Raw genomic sequence first — 17,887 nt, forward strand, 5'->3', positions numbered from 1 at the left:
TAAGTGAGTGGATAAAAAAACCTGTGGCATATTTATGATAGACTACTACTCAGCAATAAAAGGAGAACAAGATCACAAAGGGGTATGAGGAAGCTTTGGAGGTGATGACTATGTTGATTATCTTGATTGCAGTGATAGGTTCACAGATGTGTACATGTGTCAAAACATATCAAACTCTTTACATATTAGCAGTTTATTATAAGTCAACCATAGCTCAGTAAAACTTAAAGAACAAACAAATCAGTAAACTTCAGAGAATGTGTCACCACAAAACCTGAAACAAAGCAAAAGGTATTTTTCCAGAAGAAGCTCAGAGATGTCAGAAGGAATAAAGAACAATGAAAATGATAACTAGTGGATAAATCTAAATAAATATTGACATAATAATAGAACTTACTCATTTTGAAATATATATGGAATTAAAATATATTACAACAATGGCCTATAAATCAGGAGGGGGAATGGATTTAAAACGTTCTGAAGTTCTTGCATTTATCCAAGAAGAGACACATATAACAGTTAATAGTAACAGACAAATTCATAGGAGAATCTATTGTCAAAATGTTCATACTACTCAAGTGATGTATAGATTCAATGCAATCTCATCAAGATTCCAATGACTTTTTTTTACAGAAATAGAAAAAATAATCTTAAAATTGGTATGAAACCACAAAAGACACCAAATAGCCAAAGTAATCTTGAGCAGAAACAAAGCTGGAGGCTTCACACTCTCTGATTTCAAATCATATTGCAAAGCTATAGCAATCAAATAGTTTGGCACTGGCATAAAAACAGACACATAGATCAATGGAACAGGATAGAAAGTTCAGGAATAAACAGATGCATATGTGATCAACTAATCTTTGACAAAGGTAGCAAGAATATATAATGGAGAGAGGATAGTCTCTTCAATAAATGGTTTTAGGGAAACTGGATATCCACTTGAAAAATCAAACCAAAAACAATGGAATCAGATCCTTACCTCACACCATACACCAAAAATCAACTATAAGTGGATTAAAGGTATAGACTTAAGACCTAAAAATATAAGATCCTTAAAAGAAAACATAGAGGAAAATCTCCAGTGGTCTTGGCGATGATTTTTGGATACGATACCAAAAGCAGGCAATCAAAACAAAAATAAATGAATGGGACTACATCGAGCTAAAAGTTTCTACACGGCAAAAGAACCAGTCAATGAAGTGACAGGACAACTCACATAATGGGAGAAAATATTTGCAAACCATATATCTGATAAGGGGTTAATATCCAAAACATATAAAGAACTTACTCAACTCAGTAGAAAAAACCCTCAAATAACTGCATTTTGAAATGGGCAAAGACCAGCCTGGGAAACATGGTGAAAGCCTGTTACTACAAAAACACAAAAATTAGCTGGGCATAGTGGTGCACACCTGTGGTCCCAGCTACTTGGGAGGCTTAGGTGGAAGGATCACTGCACTTCAGCCTGGGTGACAGAGTGAGACCCTGTCTCAAAAAAAAAAAAAAAAGGGAAAAATTAAAAAAATGGGCAATTGATAACTTTCCAAAAAACATACAAATGGCTAACAGATACATAAAAAAAGTGGTCAGTATCTCTATCAGGGAAATACAAATCAAAACCACAAGGAGATACTGCCTCAAACTTGTTAGGATGGCTACTATTAAAAAGTCAAAGGATACCAAGTGTTGGTGAGGATATGGAGGAAAGGGAACCCTTCCCCATTCTTGTGAGAATGTAAATTGTACAATCATTTGGAAAACAGTACAAAGGTTCCTCAAAAAGTCAACAATATAGTTATCATATGTTCTAGCGTTTCTACCTCTGGATATGTATTCACGGAAAATAAAATCACTATATCAAAGAAATATTTGTACTCCTATGTTCACTGCAGCATTATTTATAATAGCCAAGATATAGAAACAAACCAAGTATCCATCAATGGATGAATGGATTTTCAAAATGTGATATATGTGTATATATGTACATATATACATATATGTATATCACATTTTAAATGAAATATATCACATTTAGATGAAATAAGCTAGGCACAGGAAGACAAACAGTGCATGATTTCACTTACACATAAAAAAGTAGAACTCAGAGACACAGAGTACAATGATGGTTTCCAGGAGAGAGAGGTGGGGGAAATGGGAAATGCTGGTCAAAAGGTGCAAATCTGCAGTTATAAGATGAATTAGTTCTAGATACCTAACATATAGCCTAGTGACTATCATTAGTACTAACATTTTACTTAAATATATACAATTTTTGTCAATCATACCTCTAAAGCTGAAAAAAAGAAAAATAGACAGAGAAAAAAGGATGAATCAAGAAAGCATGTTGTAATCCTTATTGTCAGTAGGACATTAGCAAATAAGACATAAGCAGAAATGTGAACAGCACCTGTGCATTCAATCCTTCTCTCTTATTGCTCTAGAGACCCTTGCCATGGCTGCCGTGTGAAGAAGCCTCTGTTGGCTTGTCTTCCAATGATAGATGTAGGGCTCAATTGTCTCTATGCCCCAAGGGCCAGCCAGGTAAGCATTGGAAACAGGTCATCCAGCTGACCAGCAGCTGGCCATAGAAACATGAGTGAGCCCAGTCCACACCAGCAGATGAACCTACTGGCTAAATCCAGCCCAAATTGTGGATCCACAAAATTCTGAGCTGAACAAATGATTGTTGTTTTAAGCCACTAAATTTTGAGGTGGTTTGTTATACAACAGAAGCTGATTGATGGAGAAATTGATACCTGTAAATGGGGTGCTGCTGAACTAACAACCTAAAACATGAGCCATTGTCTTTAGGACTGGGTGACAAACAGAGGATAGAAAAGCAGCGAGGGAACTATTTCCAAAGCTTGGAAAATTTGCAAGTAAACAGTTGTGGAGGCTGGAATGTAATGAGGAAACTGCTCTAGAAGGCTGGGAAATTGAGGATCTGTGTTGAATAGTAGTAACATTTGACAAAGCTGTTGTTGCCCGTGGTAACTGTATAATAAATCTAATAAACTTGTGGACATTGGCAAGGTGATTTCCGGGAAGAATGTTGAAAGTGTTTTAGAATGTTTTAGCTGCCTATGATAAGGTATGGGAAGAGAGAGATCAGCTAAAGAAAGAGTTGTTCAGTTTGCAACAAGAGTTGAAATAACTATAGAGAAGTCAGAAAGTAATGGGTTGAAAACCAAAACTGCTTCTTAATTCTGGTCCTTCAAGCCAGTACATTATTTTCAAAGTAAGTAATGGCCTCAGGGTAAAGAAATAGTTAAGAGTGTAACTATGGGATCCTTAGATAAGACCTTGGAAAGATTTATGGTGGCTCCTAGTAGATCCTCTCAACTACATAAAAGGGATTTAGTTTGCCAAAATTAGCAAGAGGCTATCTAGGAAGGAATTTCAAGTGTGGATCTATGGCATGAAGCTGACCAGAATCAGATAAACTGGAAACCCACAAAGTCTTTATGAGAACTGCATTGGCAAAAGCACTGCTGGCTAGGACTAAAAGGCTCTGAGACAATTTGAAATACTATACTTTAATACAAACTAACTCTAGCTATATGCATTAACACAGATAATGACCAGTTAGGCTTATCATAAGAATGAAAAGTTGGTTTAATGTTAGACCACTGAATAAGGTAATGCATTATATTAACAGATTAAAGGTGGAGTAAACATACAATTTTTTAAGTGAAGAACTGTTGGCAATATTAAAAATTAGATCATGATAAAAAACTTAGCAAATGATGGATAGAAGGAATCACCTTTAACCTAACAGAGGGAAATTAATTACATATTTTTGGAAAAGTACAAAGCATTCTTAGTGGTAAAATGTTGAAAGTATTCTTTTTAAGGTCAGGAATTAGACTTAAATGTTAGTTACCATCACTTAACATACAATATCATATTAGAAGTCTTAGTAATTGTGGTAAGATAAGAAAAACATGTATATAAAATTTGAAAAAAAAGTTACCACCATTTTGAAATGATATAGATGCCTATAAAAAATACCAAACTTTTTACAGATACAAATTTAGAATTAATAAGAGTATTTAGCACAGTTAATGGACACAAAATCAATATTCAAGCCAATTGCATTCAGCAACAATCCAAGAGTTCCTCTTGCAGGAGACATATTTACCAGGAGTCTTACAGAAGTATTTTCATTGTGTCTTTGTTCATAATAAAAAAATGGAAAAGAATGGAATAGTTATCAATGGTAAAATAGCTCTATACATTAGGGTATGTTCATACAACAGAAAACTACATATCACTAAAAACTAATAAACTGTAACTATGTATATGAACAGAGATCATTCTCAAAAACATATGGTCAAGTAAAAAAATCATGTCTCAGAATAATAATACTGTATTATCCCATTTACATAAAACTCAAAACCAGACAAACCAAAAAAGTATGTATTAATAGTTCAGTGACACATATACCGGAAGAAAAAACTAAAAAGAAAGGAATGAAAAACAAAACATTTGAGGTCACAGAGGAATTTCAAAGATGTGGAAGCTATTCTATTTCTTAGGCTGGGTGGTGGGTTCACAGGTGTTTATTTTTAAATGGTACATATACATCATTTATATTATTTTCTGTACGATACATTGCATAATTTAAAAGTTTTTTTTTTTTTTTTTTTTTTTTTGAGACGGAGTCTCACTCTGTCGCCCAGGCTGGAGTTCAGTGGCGCAATCTTGGCTCACTGCAAGCTCCACCTCCCGGGTTCACGCCATTCTTCTGCCTCAGCCTCTCCAAGTAGCTGGGACTATAGGCGCCCGCCACTGTGCCCGGCTAATTTTTTTTGTATTTTTAGTAGAGACGGGGTTCACCGTGGTCTCGATCTCCTGACCTCGTGATCCACCCGCCTCGGCCTCCCAAAGTGCTGGGATTACAGGCTTGAGCCACCACGCCTGGCCAATTTAAAAGTTTTAAGAAATATTTAGTCTATGGGACATTTCCCCTATGAAGCTTTCACAAAACCCACTTTCCAAAGGAACAGGTGTGTATGCCTTTGATTTATGTTCCCACAGATTCACCTCTTTTAAAACTTGCAGCAAATTATCCATCACTGTGTATTTGTTGGTGTTCCCACCTAAATGGCGAGATCCTTGAAGACAAGAATTACTTTTGTTACAAATAAAGTTTCGGTGCTGCAAAAGAAATAGCACTTGAATATAAAATTTTCTTTTTTACTTCTCAGCAAGGCAATTTACTTCTATAGAAGGGTGTGCCCTCACAGATGGAGCAGTGGTGAGTGCACACCTGAACACGGGAGGGGAAGGGGGTCTTATTCCTGACACACGTGGCCCCTGCTGCTGTGTCATTCCACTATTGGTTAGTGTTAGACCGCACAGGCTAAACTAATTCTGATTGGCTAATTTAAAGAGAGTGAGGGGGTGAGTGGTTTGGCAGGAAAAATGGTTATGGCAGAGCAGGAAATTGGAATGAGTCAGGGTGGAGAATGAGCAGGTAATCGGAATGAGTCAGGGTGGAGCAGGTGATTGAAAAGGTTGCTTTACGAGGAAGTTTAAAAGTAGAAGGCAAAGAATTGAACATACTGACATTGATTCTTTGAAGGGAAATTTAGAACTCATGTCTAACAATTTTCTTATTTTAGTATCCTTGGCACTTAGCACATAGTCTGGTTAATAGTATGTGCTAATAAAGATTTCTTTTAGGGTAGTGAGGGAATTAATTGTTGCTGAAAGGTGGTAAACCATACATATCCTCATGCACACATATACACAGCTTATTTTCCTTTCATATTTGTCTTATATTACAGTCTAGTAATTTTCCAATTCTTGGTTGTTGGTTTTTTGGTTTTTTTTTTGAGATGGAGTTTCCCTCTGTTGCCCAAGCTGGAGTGCAGTGGTGCGGTTTCAGCTTACTGCAGCCTCTGCCTCCCAGGTTCAGGAGATTCTCGTGCCTCAGCCTCCGGAATAGCTGATGTTACAGGAAAGGGGTCTCAGTCCAGACCACAAGAGAGGGTTCTTCAATCATGCACAAGAAAGAATTCAGGGCGAGTCCACAGTGCAAAGCAAAAGTGAGTTTATTAAGAAAGTAAAATGGTGAAAGTGTTACAGGAAAGGAGTCCCAATCTACATCCCAAGAAAGGGTTCTTGGATCTCGCACAAGAAAGAATTCAGGGTGAGTCTGCCGTGCAAAGTGAAAGCAAGTTTATTGAAAGTAAAGGAATAAAAGAATGGCTACTCCGTAGACAGAGCAGCCCCGAGGGCTGCTGGTTGCCCATTTTTGTGATTATTTCTTGATGATACGCTAAACAAGGGGTGGATTGTTCATGCCTCCCCTTTTTAGACAATACAAGGTAACTTCCTGATGTTGCCATGGCATTTGTAAACTGTCATGGTGCTGATGGGAGTGTAGCAGTGAGGACATGCAGAGGTCACTCTTATGGCCATTTTGGTTTGGTGGGTTTTGGCCGGCTCCTTTACTGCGAACTGTATTATCAGCAAAGTCTGTATGACCTCTATTTTGTGCTGACCTCCTATCTCATCCTGTGACTTAGAATGCCTTAACCATCTGGGAATGCAGCCCAGTAGGTTTCAACCTTATTTTACCCAGCTCCTATTCAAGATGGAGTTGCTCTGGTTCACACACCTCTGACAGAAGAACAGCTACTCCATAGACAGAGTAGGGCATTCCTGAAAGTAAGAGGAGGAACACGTCCACCCTAGGTACAATGCCTGTATATATAGGATAAAAAAGATCCTGGGGAGATGTGCTCTGCTACAAGGGTTTGTGATAGAGGATTAATTTTCTTAATGACAGTATTTTGCAAGAATCGATATTATCATATTATCTTTAAAGCAAAATTAGGAATGTCTTTGTTCCCAAGATACCAGGATATTAGGATACTCTCAAGTGTGGGTCTGTTTAGTAAACATGATCAATTTGTTCCTTCAACTGTAAGCTTCAACTGTAAGCTGGGAATGCGGCCCAGCAAGTCCCAGCCTCATTTTCTAGCTCTCACTCAAGATGGAGTCGCTCTGGTTCGAACACCTCTAACATTAGGATTACAGGCCCCCACCACCACACCCAGCTAATTTTGTATTTTTAGTAGAGATGGGGTTTCACCATGTTGGTCAGGCTGGTCTCTAACTCCTGACCTCAAGTGATCCGCCCGCCTCGGCCTCCCAAAGTGCTGGGATTACAGGCTTGAGCCACCATGCCTGGCCTCAACTCTTGTTTTTATCCTAATATTTTCTTAAATTCAGAGTTTTCTGGTGTGTGTGTGTGTATGCACGTGTGTGTGTGTATACATATGCATGCATGCACACAAAGGCTGAGGAAAGGAGATTGGAGGGGATGGGTGGGGAGAGTGTACAGAGGAAAAGGAGAAGATGTAGATATTCAAAAGCAAATAATCCCGTTTTCCAGAGTAAAAGCCAGTCTTAGCAAAGCCGGGGTGTAGGTAATGTTAAACAGACCCTTGGAATTCCCGTTTGTCTTTTGGTCCCTTCCTGCCCCCTACTCTAGCCCTGCTCCCCACCCGCACCTCTCTTGTCTTGGATTTCACTCTCAAAAGACTGACATGTAAATTTCTTTCTAGATGTCAGTTGAGACCTGATGTACTCCTCCCTCATGGACATTTGCTTTTCAACAGGGGACCCCTTAAGGCAGAAAAGTTTTACAAAACTCAAGAAACACAACTCCAAAGTGCTATTTTAGGCACTGTAACAGATTGATGCAGAAGAAAAAAAGAGAAAGATTTCACTGAAAAGTATCTCCATTTCTGGTTTTTCTTTTTCTTTCTTTCTTTCTTTCTTTTTTTTTGAGAGTCTCACTCTTGTTGCCCAGGCTAGAGTGCAATGGTGCAATCTTGGCTCACTGCAACCTCCAACCTCCGCCTCCTGGGTTTACGCCATTCTCCTGCCTCAGCCTCCTAAGTAATTGGGATTACAGGCACCCACCACCATGCCCGGCTATTTTTTTTTGTTTTTTGTATTTTTAGTGGTGACGGGGTTTCACCATGTTGGCCAGGCTGGTCTTGAACTCCTGACCTCAGGTGATCCCCCCCACCTCCGCCTCCCAAAGTGCTGCGATTACAGGCATAAGCCACCGCGCCTGGCCCATTTCTGGATTTTCTTGGAGATTGGATGCTATGGCCTCACTGTGCCCATCTTCCTATATGGCAACTATTGCATGGTGCTGGGAAGCAGCCACTCTTAATTTTTTTGGTTTGTTTTTCATTTTTTATTTTTATTTTAGTTTTTTGAGACATGGTCTTCCTCTGTTTCTTAGGCTGGCCCTTTAAACAGGCTGTCATCCTGAAGCTCTTCCCAGTCCCTATGACTAGCTTCATTCAAATGCATCATTTGTCTGTTGGAGTTGGTGAGGCCTTGCTCTACAGCATGCATGAAGTGTAGGAGGGATGAAAAAGAAGAAAGTGCATGCAAGAGAGCTCTGTGCCATGCAAGAAGCTCTTACAGATTTTCTTACGGGGACTTGTAATTAAAAAAAAACTTCAGTGATTCACTGATTGCTGTACACTGTTGAAAGGGATCACGGAAGATTGCTTGTGGGTGTGGTAATAAAGATGTTAATGGTGATGATGGTGATGATGATGTGATGATGGTGAAGGCTGTCCTTGCATTGCTATAAAGAAATTCCTGAGACTGGATAATTTATAAGAAAAGAGGTTTAATTGGCTCACGGTTCTGCAGGCTATACAGGAAGCATAGTGCTGGCATCCACTTCTGGGGAGGCCTCAGGAAGCTTTCAAATATGGTGGAAGTCACAGGGTGAAAGCAGGAGTGAGAGACGGAGCAAGAGAGTAAGAGAATGAGACGCCACACACTTTTAAACAGCCAGATCTCAGGAGAACTCACTCACTACCTGGCAGACAGCACCAGAGGAATGGCGCTAAACCATTCATGAGAAATTCACCCCCATAGTCCAGTCACCTCCCACCAGGCCCCACCTCCAATACTGGGGGTTACAATTCAACACGAGATTTGGGAAGAGACACAGATACATATTCCAAACTATATCAGTGGTGGTGATGACGATGATGATGATGGTGATGAGGATGGTGTAATGATGATGAGAATGATGATGACGATGGCTGTGATGATGATGACAGCTACATCCAGTACCAGGCTCTGTGATGGGCACTTTAGATGCTTCGTCTCTAGTCGTTAGAACAACCTTACAAAGTAGGTGGAATTATTACCATTTTACAGTAGAGAAAATTGAGGATCCAGGGAGTTACGTACGTCAAGAGCCCCACACTTGGGAGGTCTCCAGACGCACTTTTACAGTCACATAATTCCTCTATCAATAAGAATTTTTTGGAGCATGCATGTGCCTCCTTTTCCATCTATTTATCCATAAAGCATAAATTAGTACCGTGATTATTAGTTAATATCTCAAGGCACAGAATATGCCCAGGGCAAAGTTTACTGTGAATAATAGTGGATGTAAATCCACATTTCAAATAGTCGTCTTGATAATTTTTTACTCTTTTTTTTTGGTGGGGGGGTGGCAAGTGCTTGTCAGATGTGATTAGATCAACATTATTTTTACCTCATCAGATGGTTGACAAAGAGCTTGAAGTGGAAGTGGGAGAAGTTTCAGCTCCGTCATTTTTCATGTCACCTTGCAGTTTGAGTTACGATTTCTAATTGTCCTCTTTGTGAGGGCAATTCAGTTAAAACTAGATAATACTGCCTGTAAATTCACTTAACCAGCCACAGATAACTGCAATTGGCCAACATGGTAGCGCGGGCACTGCAGCTCGCTCTTTAAGGCCCCTCCCTTGCTCCTTACCCCAAGTCTCAATGGCCCTGGGACAATGAGAGACCAAGGCTCTGGGACAATGAGAGACAAACTTAATTTCCTTCTTTTTGTTTAGATTTGACAAGTGGTGAATAGTTCTAAAAGCTTCCAGGGGGCCGGGCGCAGTGGCTTGCACCTGTAATCCCAGCACTTTGGGAGGCTGAAGCGGGCGGATCATGAGGTCAGGAGTCCGAGACCATCCTGACCTACATGGGGAAACCCCATCTCTACTAAAAATATAAAAAAATTAGCCAGGCGTGGTGGCCCATGCCTGTAATCCCAGCCAGGGTGAGGCAGGAGAATTGCTTGAACTGGGAGGTGGAGGTTGTAGTGAGCTGAGATTGCACCACTGCACTCCAGCTTGGGTGATAGAGCAAGACTTCATCTCGGGGGAAAAAAAAAGGCTTCCAGCGTCCCAGTGCATCATCTTGTGCCCTCTTTTTTGAGGCCCATGGTGGTGGTCCTAAGATCCAAACACAGGGCATTTTCTCTCTTTCTCTCACTCTCTTTCTCTCCCCATCCCTCCTCTCTTCACCACCCTAAGACCTGTGCTCCTACCATGGTAGACTGCCTTGGTGTCAGTTTTGGTTTTCATTAGAGCAAAAATGTTTGGAACAAGGAGTCAAGGCCCACCTTATCTCTTTGTCTTTCTTTCTCTTCCTTCTCATATTTTGTTCCCTGCCAAAAGAAATATGCTGGCTTTGAATTTGAATAAATAAATAAATAAATAAATACCCTTCAGTGGAATAGAAAATGTAAAGCTTTTAGGTCTTTTTTTCTAGAAAATATCTGCATGTTGCTTGACTTCCTCCCCTCCCATCTCCCTGATTCTGAGGGGCTCAATAGATCAATAGATGTTTGTGGAGTAAATGAAGGAAGGAGGAAAGAAGAAATGAAGGAAGTGTGTTGGGGATGCCTGAGATGGTTAAGAGAAAGAGGAAAATTGAGAAATGATGGGATGGCAGGACTTGGAGATAGAATTGGGGGCTTCAGAAGTCCTCAAACACCTACCTTTGAGAATTAAATGACATCTAACCTTGGTCAGCATTTGGAAGGACACTTTTTGTTCAAAAAAGAAAAACGGTACAGTACACTGTGATAAGACCATTTCCTTTCTCACAGCGTCTCCTTTAATGTCAGGTCTGAAATATGAAGTCATTAGGGGATATTAAAACAGTGCTGACAAACTAATTAACAAAAGACATTACGCCGGATGGGCTCAATTTATCCTTTTTAATGGTTCTTATAAATGGGTGCCGCCAATTAAAATTAATAAAGATTTACCAGCGATTGCCCGGTGTATATTGCTAAGAAGCGCCGCTGAAGGTCGGCTTAAAGTCAGCTTTGTCAAAGCTGCAAGTTCAGCTCCTGAGCAGCCAGCCCCACGGAGTCCCTGGCTTTTTTGTTTCCCCCTGGCTGTTTCTCCTTCAGCTCCCTCCTCTCGACTTTCTATCCTTGGCTCTGAGTTGTTTGCCCACCATCTCTTCCACCCCACTGTCAGCTCAGCTCCATCCTAGGCTGACTGAGATGCTCGAAAATTAAATACATAAAGGAAAGAATAAAACACTCCTCCCAGTCTCACAGTAGCTGGTCTGATTTGTCACAATTTGCATTATGGCATTTCTGCTGTTAATTATGTGGAAAGTGCCTTCTGGGTTTGTTTAGCAGAGCCCATTTCTTGAGATCCACCCAGACTGGCTTATCCTAAAACCTTCATGGCGTCCTCAGATTCCTGAGAGATCCAACAGGATGGGTGCGTGGTCCTGAAAACGCTGTCCTGAGAGTTGTCCCAAAGCTGGAATGTGCTTTAAGTGGGTGGGGGTTTGGAGAGAGTGGTGGTGGCCATTCTTTAGGGAACGTTCTGGTCATTCTCCATTTTATCAAGTGCAGATTTCTTTTTTGATGCATTAGACAGTTCCTGATTGATCTCTGTCTTAATGCAAGGGATACCTGTGATGTCCACGCAGACTGGACCACTGTTCTAAAGCCCCCACCCCCCTTCTTTCTGAACACTTCTCCAGCTCAGGGCTGAGCAGCTGCTCTGCTAGAACTCTTCCTATCCCTAGATCCAAGCTGCTGCTATCCCACAGTTAGGCCGGCCTTGGCTCTACTCAACATCAGCCTCAAGGGTGAGTTCTTTATAACCAGCATTCAAGGAGTGGGGCCAGGTGAGCTCCTGAAGAATACCTTCTTTGTCTTTCCTGTAAACAGGGTTAAGTTCTTATCTCCTCACATCTGGGCAAGGTTTGGGGATGAGATAAAGTGGGAGGCTCCAAAGAAGTGAAATCTTAAGAGGCACTTGTCCGGAGGCCACTCGTACAGCTGTCACTGGCTGCATGAGGGAGTGAAGATTCCACCTCTCTGTTCAAGCCTGGGAGGAGCCTGTGTTTGAGGGTAAGTGAAAGGGAATTCCTTTAAGGCAAAAGCCAACAGGTTGGAGTCACAGGAGCCTGAAGTGTGGTTCCCACCACTGCCAGAATGTGATCTGTAGGATACCAAATGGTCCCTTCTCCCTATGGGCTGGTCCCATGCCCCTTGGCTTGAGGTCTCAGGATAGGAATCACTTGAAGGTTGCATGCCAGGTGCTGATCTTGGTTCTAGAAAACCTCATTTAATGCTGCTTCCCTGGTTCTCTTGCTGAGCTCCAGGAACTCACGTGAGTTTGTTAGATAAACCGTGTGACACCTGGTACCTTAAAGGCCTGAGGAACAGGACAGGCATGCCAACAGGGTACAAGTGGGTCAAGAGGAAGTGTGAGCCTTCTCAGCTTGAGAGGGCAAAGGAGCTAAAACCTGACTTTTCCACTTCACAAATTACCCAGTACCTGCCTTTTCCTTGTGTGCCTTTGATGTAGGATTCTGCATATAAGCTTCCTGAAAAAAGGAAGCAATCAGGACGACCAGGCAGGCACTTGGATGCAACTTCTTGAGTAAGGTCTGATGCTGGCACTACAGTCCCCAGCCGGTCTGTGTCACACACTCCTGTTTCAAATGGTGCCCTGGGTATCTGCTGCCATTGATTATCATCTTACCTCATAGGCTTCCTGGGAGATGGCTGCATTTGGGATCATCCAAGGCAGGCACCGTGGAAAAACCACTGCCTGTAGAGTCAATCAGACTAGGGACCTACCACATCTGGCTGTGTGCCATTGGAGACAGCCATGTATAATGCTGAGCACACGATTACATTAAGTGCATATTGGTTCTTTTCCTAAGTTTTTTCCACGGTGAGGGTGACTTTTATGTGTTAACTTGACCGGGCCCCAAGGTACCCAGATGATGGCCAAACGTTGCTCTGGTTTATCTGTGAGGGTGTTTTTGGATGAGATTAATGTTGGAATCTGTAGATTGAGGAAAGCAGATTGTCCTCCTCAGTGTGGGGGCTTCATTCAATCAGTTGAAGTCCTGAGAAAAACAAAAAGTTGTCCCTCCCACAGTGAGAGAGAATTCTCCTATTCAACAGCATTTCAGACTTGTCAGCCTCCATAATCATGTGAGCTAATGCCTTAGAGTAAAACTGTCTGTCTGTCTGTCTATCTTATCTATCTATCTATCTATCTATCTATCTATCTATCTATCTATCTATCGCCTATTGTTTCTCTGGAGTACTCTATTATGTCTGCATTTCTGTCACCTTTATGCATTTCTGTCACCTTCATGTGTTGACAGTGTGGGGTTAATATTGCCCTGATTCTCAGACTGTGTTTTGGAGGGAAGTGACATTCTTGTCAAGTCAAATGGCTTTGTTAAAATAATCTCAGAAAAGCCGGGTGTGGTGGCTTACACCTGTAATCCCAGCACTTTGGGAGGCCAAGGCAGGTAGATCACTTGAGGTCAGGAGTTTGAGACCAGCCTGGTCAACATGGTGAAACCCCGTCTCTACTAAAAATACAAAAATTGGCCGGGCATGGTGATGCGCACCTGTAATCCCAGCTACTCAGGAGACTGAGGCAGGAGAATCACTTGAACCCAGGAGGCGGAGGTTGCAGTGAGCTGGGATCACACCACTGCACTCTAGTCTAGGTGACGAGAGCAAAACTGTCTCAAAACAAAAAACAAAAAAAACTCAGAAAGACCCTAATTTTTCAGTATCTCCAAAAAGGAGAGAACTGGAAGACTTGGACTTACTTTAAAAATCAGAAAAAGAATAGCACAATGGAATATATTTGTTCCAGGTCATTCTGAGTCATAGAAACCAGAGCTGGACAGGCTCCTGAAAGCAAGGGTTGGACCACAGGACATGGAGAGACAGCTCTCACAGAAAGGGCAGGGTAGGTTCATTCTCACCTTGGAGGGGCTCCCAGTAGAGCGGACTCCAGCTACTTTCTCTGTTACCCCTTCCCTACTTCCCACCTAATTTTCAAATCTTCATGGAAAAGTGGAAACAGGCAAGGTAGGCAGTCCCACAGCTGAGCTCTGAAGGCCATGGGGAAACCGTCCATGGGCAATGAATTCACTGGAAATGTGACCTCCAGAGAATCTGACTCTCTGGGAGGCATTAGCCACACTCTTAATTGTGCATTTTATTGTTTCCTTTCTAGCATTGCACAGCAAGTCACTTGTGTGACAGTACATTAGGGACGACAGAGCAAGTTAGAATAAATAGACTCTGTTCCCTCACAGAGCCTCCTCTATCAGAAACCAGGATGCAAATGCCTTCTGAAGGCCAGAGGGGTAAAGAGTCCCTGAAGTGGACTGAAGAGATGAATTCAAAAGGAAAGAGTGTTCCAAGGAATGCCTTCAGTCCGACCAGTCTTAAACAGCAAGATATAGACACGCGAGTTAAAAATTAAAATGTTTCCCATTATAATCTTTTAGTTTTAATATTAGGGACTAATTTAATTTTAACTGTGACCCCTCCCCACTACCGAGTTGTCAAATGTGATTTTAGGGTTTAATGTGAGATGACCCTCATCGGGAAGGGGTAAGAGGGGCAGTTGAAAGATCACTGGACTTAGAACCACAAGATGCCCTGGCGTTCTGTCATTCCTCAACTGCTGGCAGGGTGACTTTGGATAAGTAACCCCACTTCTCTGTGTTCCGATTGCTTCAGCTTTCTGTGGTCAGTTAGGAATCACACCCCCCACTTACCACAAAAAAGACTCAAATGGGACTATGTACCCAAAAGCAATGTGTACATAAATGTGAGGAGTTAGTAGATCTCCCTTAAGGATTTCTGATCAGGAGGGAAAATGGAGTGAGACTGGGGATGTGTCCTTAGCTGGAGAAATAAGATAGCATTTATTATACTATAGTAGTTAACAACCTTGTACATTGGACACTTTTATCTTCTTTATACAAATGAGAAAATAAAAGTTTAATAAAGTCAAGAATTGCACATGGTCACACAACGAGGGAGTACCAATGCTTAGACCCGAGCTCATGTCTTCTGACTCCATAGCTCTTGCCCTTTCTACCATGCTAAGCTGGCTTTAATCAGTGTCCCGGAATTATCCAGTCAGCACTCTAAAGCTCAGCCCCTTCTCAGGAACTGTGGTAATGAGACAGTAGAGACAAACAAATTGAGGGCCCCAGTGTCTATTGCCTGTTTATAGTCCTGTGGACTTTATGTGAGGGAAACTGTCGTATATTTGTTGTTAATTCATCCATCCATCCATTTATCATCTAGGGTTCTTTAATATGATAGAAAAATAATAGGATTTGGGGCTGGGCATGGTGGCTCATGCCAGTACTCCAGGACTTTGGGAGTTCGAGACCAGCCTGAGCAACACGATGAAACCCTCTATAAAAAAAACAAAAATTAGTTGGGCATGATTGCTTGAGCCTGAAAGGCAAGGCTGCAGGGAGCTGTGATTGTACCACTGCAAAACTCCAGCCTGGGTGACAGAGCAAGACCCTGTCTCAAAAAAAAAAATAAAATAAAATAAAATAAAAAGGATGTGGAGTCAGAGGAAGAACTGGATTTCAGTCTCCATTGCAGACTTTCTTCCACGTGCATCAGAAACATTTGTTAAGTATGCAAATTCCCAAACCTACTGAATTAGATTCTCCAGAGCTAGAACCTAGTAATCTGTTTATTTTACAATCTCTCTAGTTAACTCTGGTATCCCTAAAGTTTGAGAATTACTGCCGAAGGCCTCATCCCAACTTCTGGTAGGTTTCAGGCTGCTCAAAGAATATAAAATCAAACATTACCCTGGTTTGGGGTGAGGAACTATGTTATGGGCTCTGTCCTAGAGATTGAGTTATCCTTGACTCTCTGTGAAATGGGGCTCTCTGGTGCTCCCTTTTCTTCCATTCTTTTTGCCTCCAATTCTGGCTTTTTCCCTAAGCAAGGGAACAATCTTCCCTGATTTGGTGACACTCAAGGTTGATCCTGCTCTGGGGTATTCTTCTCTCCCCTTCTACACTGAAACATGGCGCATTCTAGAATCCTAGAGCACTGAGGAATCCTGGAGATGAAAATTAGGTCTTCAGATTAAAACCCTGGAGATTAAAACTGTCTATGCTCTTTCTATTATATAAAGCTTCGTTGCATATAGGTAGAGTTTAAATGCTTGAATATATGAGTCAGTGACTGAATATTTCTCCCAGGCTATTCCAGGCTCTAAATATTTGCCTAGGACAAGCTCTTCATGATCACTGGGAAACTAGACATTTATAATAGAAATTTTAATCATTCTCATTTACTATAACAGTAACTATGGATACTAGCATCATTTATTGAGCATCTATGTGCCAGGTGCTATATTAGATGCTTTACAGACATCGTCTTTTTTTTTTTTTTTTTTGAGATAGAGTCTCGCTCTGTCACCCAGGCTGGAGTGCAGTGGCACAATCTCAGCTCACTGCAACCTCTGCCTCCCGGGTTCAAGCGATTCTCCTGCCTCAGCCTCCTGAGTAGCTGGAACTACAGGTGTGCGCCACCATGCCTGCCTAAGTTTTGTATGTGTAGTAGAGACAGGGTCTCGAACTCCCAACCTCAGGTGATCCACCTGCCTCGGCTTCCCAAAGTGCTGGGATTACAGGCGTGAGCCACCATGCCCAGCCTACACACATAATCTTACAACATCCTTACAAAAGTCTGGCAAAGTACGTGTTTTTAGTGTACGGATGAAGAAAGTGAGGCTGAGAAAACCAGGCTGACTTGTTCAAGGCCACAACTAGGGAGTGGCAGAGCCAGATATGTGTGTCCAAAGCCCATGGTTTTTTTGGGGGGGACTATCCTAGGGAGTTCTTTATAGCCTAACTATCACTCTGGCAGGTCTCCCAGGAATTTTGTGGACAGCTTGAATCATTGAAACTGCCTGGTCTTAGCCTACGTGGAAGCCTTGGGAAATAGTGACAATCCTCACCAAAACAGGAGCAGCTTTGGGTGTAGTTGTCATAATTTCAATGAGAGTAGGCTCCTATTTGGGCAGACTCTCCTGCTCTAAGTCAAAAGAGGAATAGGATGGAGACCTCTTAGCCCATAGACCACTGGATCTACCTGAAGAAAATGCATATGGTGGAAAGAATGAAATCTTATATTTAGCGCTTAATACATTACAAAACACTTCCACATACATGCTCCACATTTATGTCTCAACACACATGCTCCAAGAGCAGGTAGGTTGGAGGAGGGCATTATAATTTTCCATAATTGTTTAGATGAGGACATGGAGACTCAGAAATGATAAGTAAATTTTCAAGGTAATGTAACTAGTGAGTGGCTGAACCAGGATGAAAACACAATTCTCCAGATCTCAAACCTACCACAGTGCTTCTCAAAACTTTAATGTGTAAACATATCACTTGGAGATCTTGTTTAAATGCAGATTTCGATTTAGGAGGCCTAGGATGGGGCCTGAGATTTTGCATTTTTCTTTCTTTTTTTTTTTTTTTTTTCTGAGACAGAGTCTTGTTCTGTCACCCACGCTGGAGTTCAGTGATGCAATTTCGGTTCACCTCAACCTCTGCCTCCCAGGTTTAAGCAATTCTCGTGCCTCAGCCTTCCTAGTAGCTGGGACTACAGGCACACACCACCACACCCAGCTAATATTTATATTTTTAGTAGAGATGGGGTTTCACCATGTCGGACAGGCTGGTCTCAAACTCCTGACCTCAGGTGATCTAC

This window comes from Nomascus leucogenys, chromosome 22a, assembly GCF_006542625.1.
Source record: "Nomascus leucogenys isolate Asia chromosome 22a, Asia_NLE_v1, whole genome shotgun sequence".
Classification (NCBI taxonomy): Eukaryota; Metazoa; Chordata; class Mammalia; order Primates; family Hylobatidae; genus Nomascus; species Nomascus leucogenys.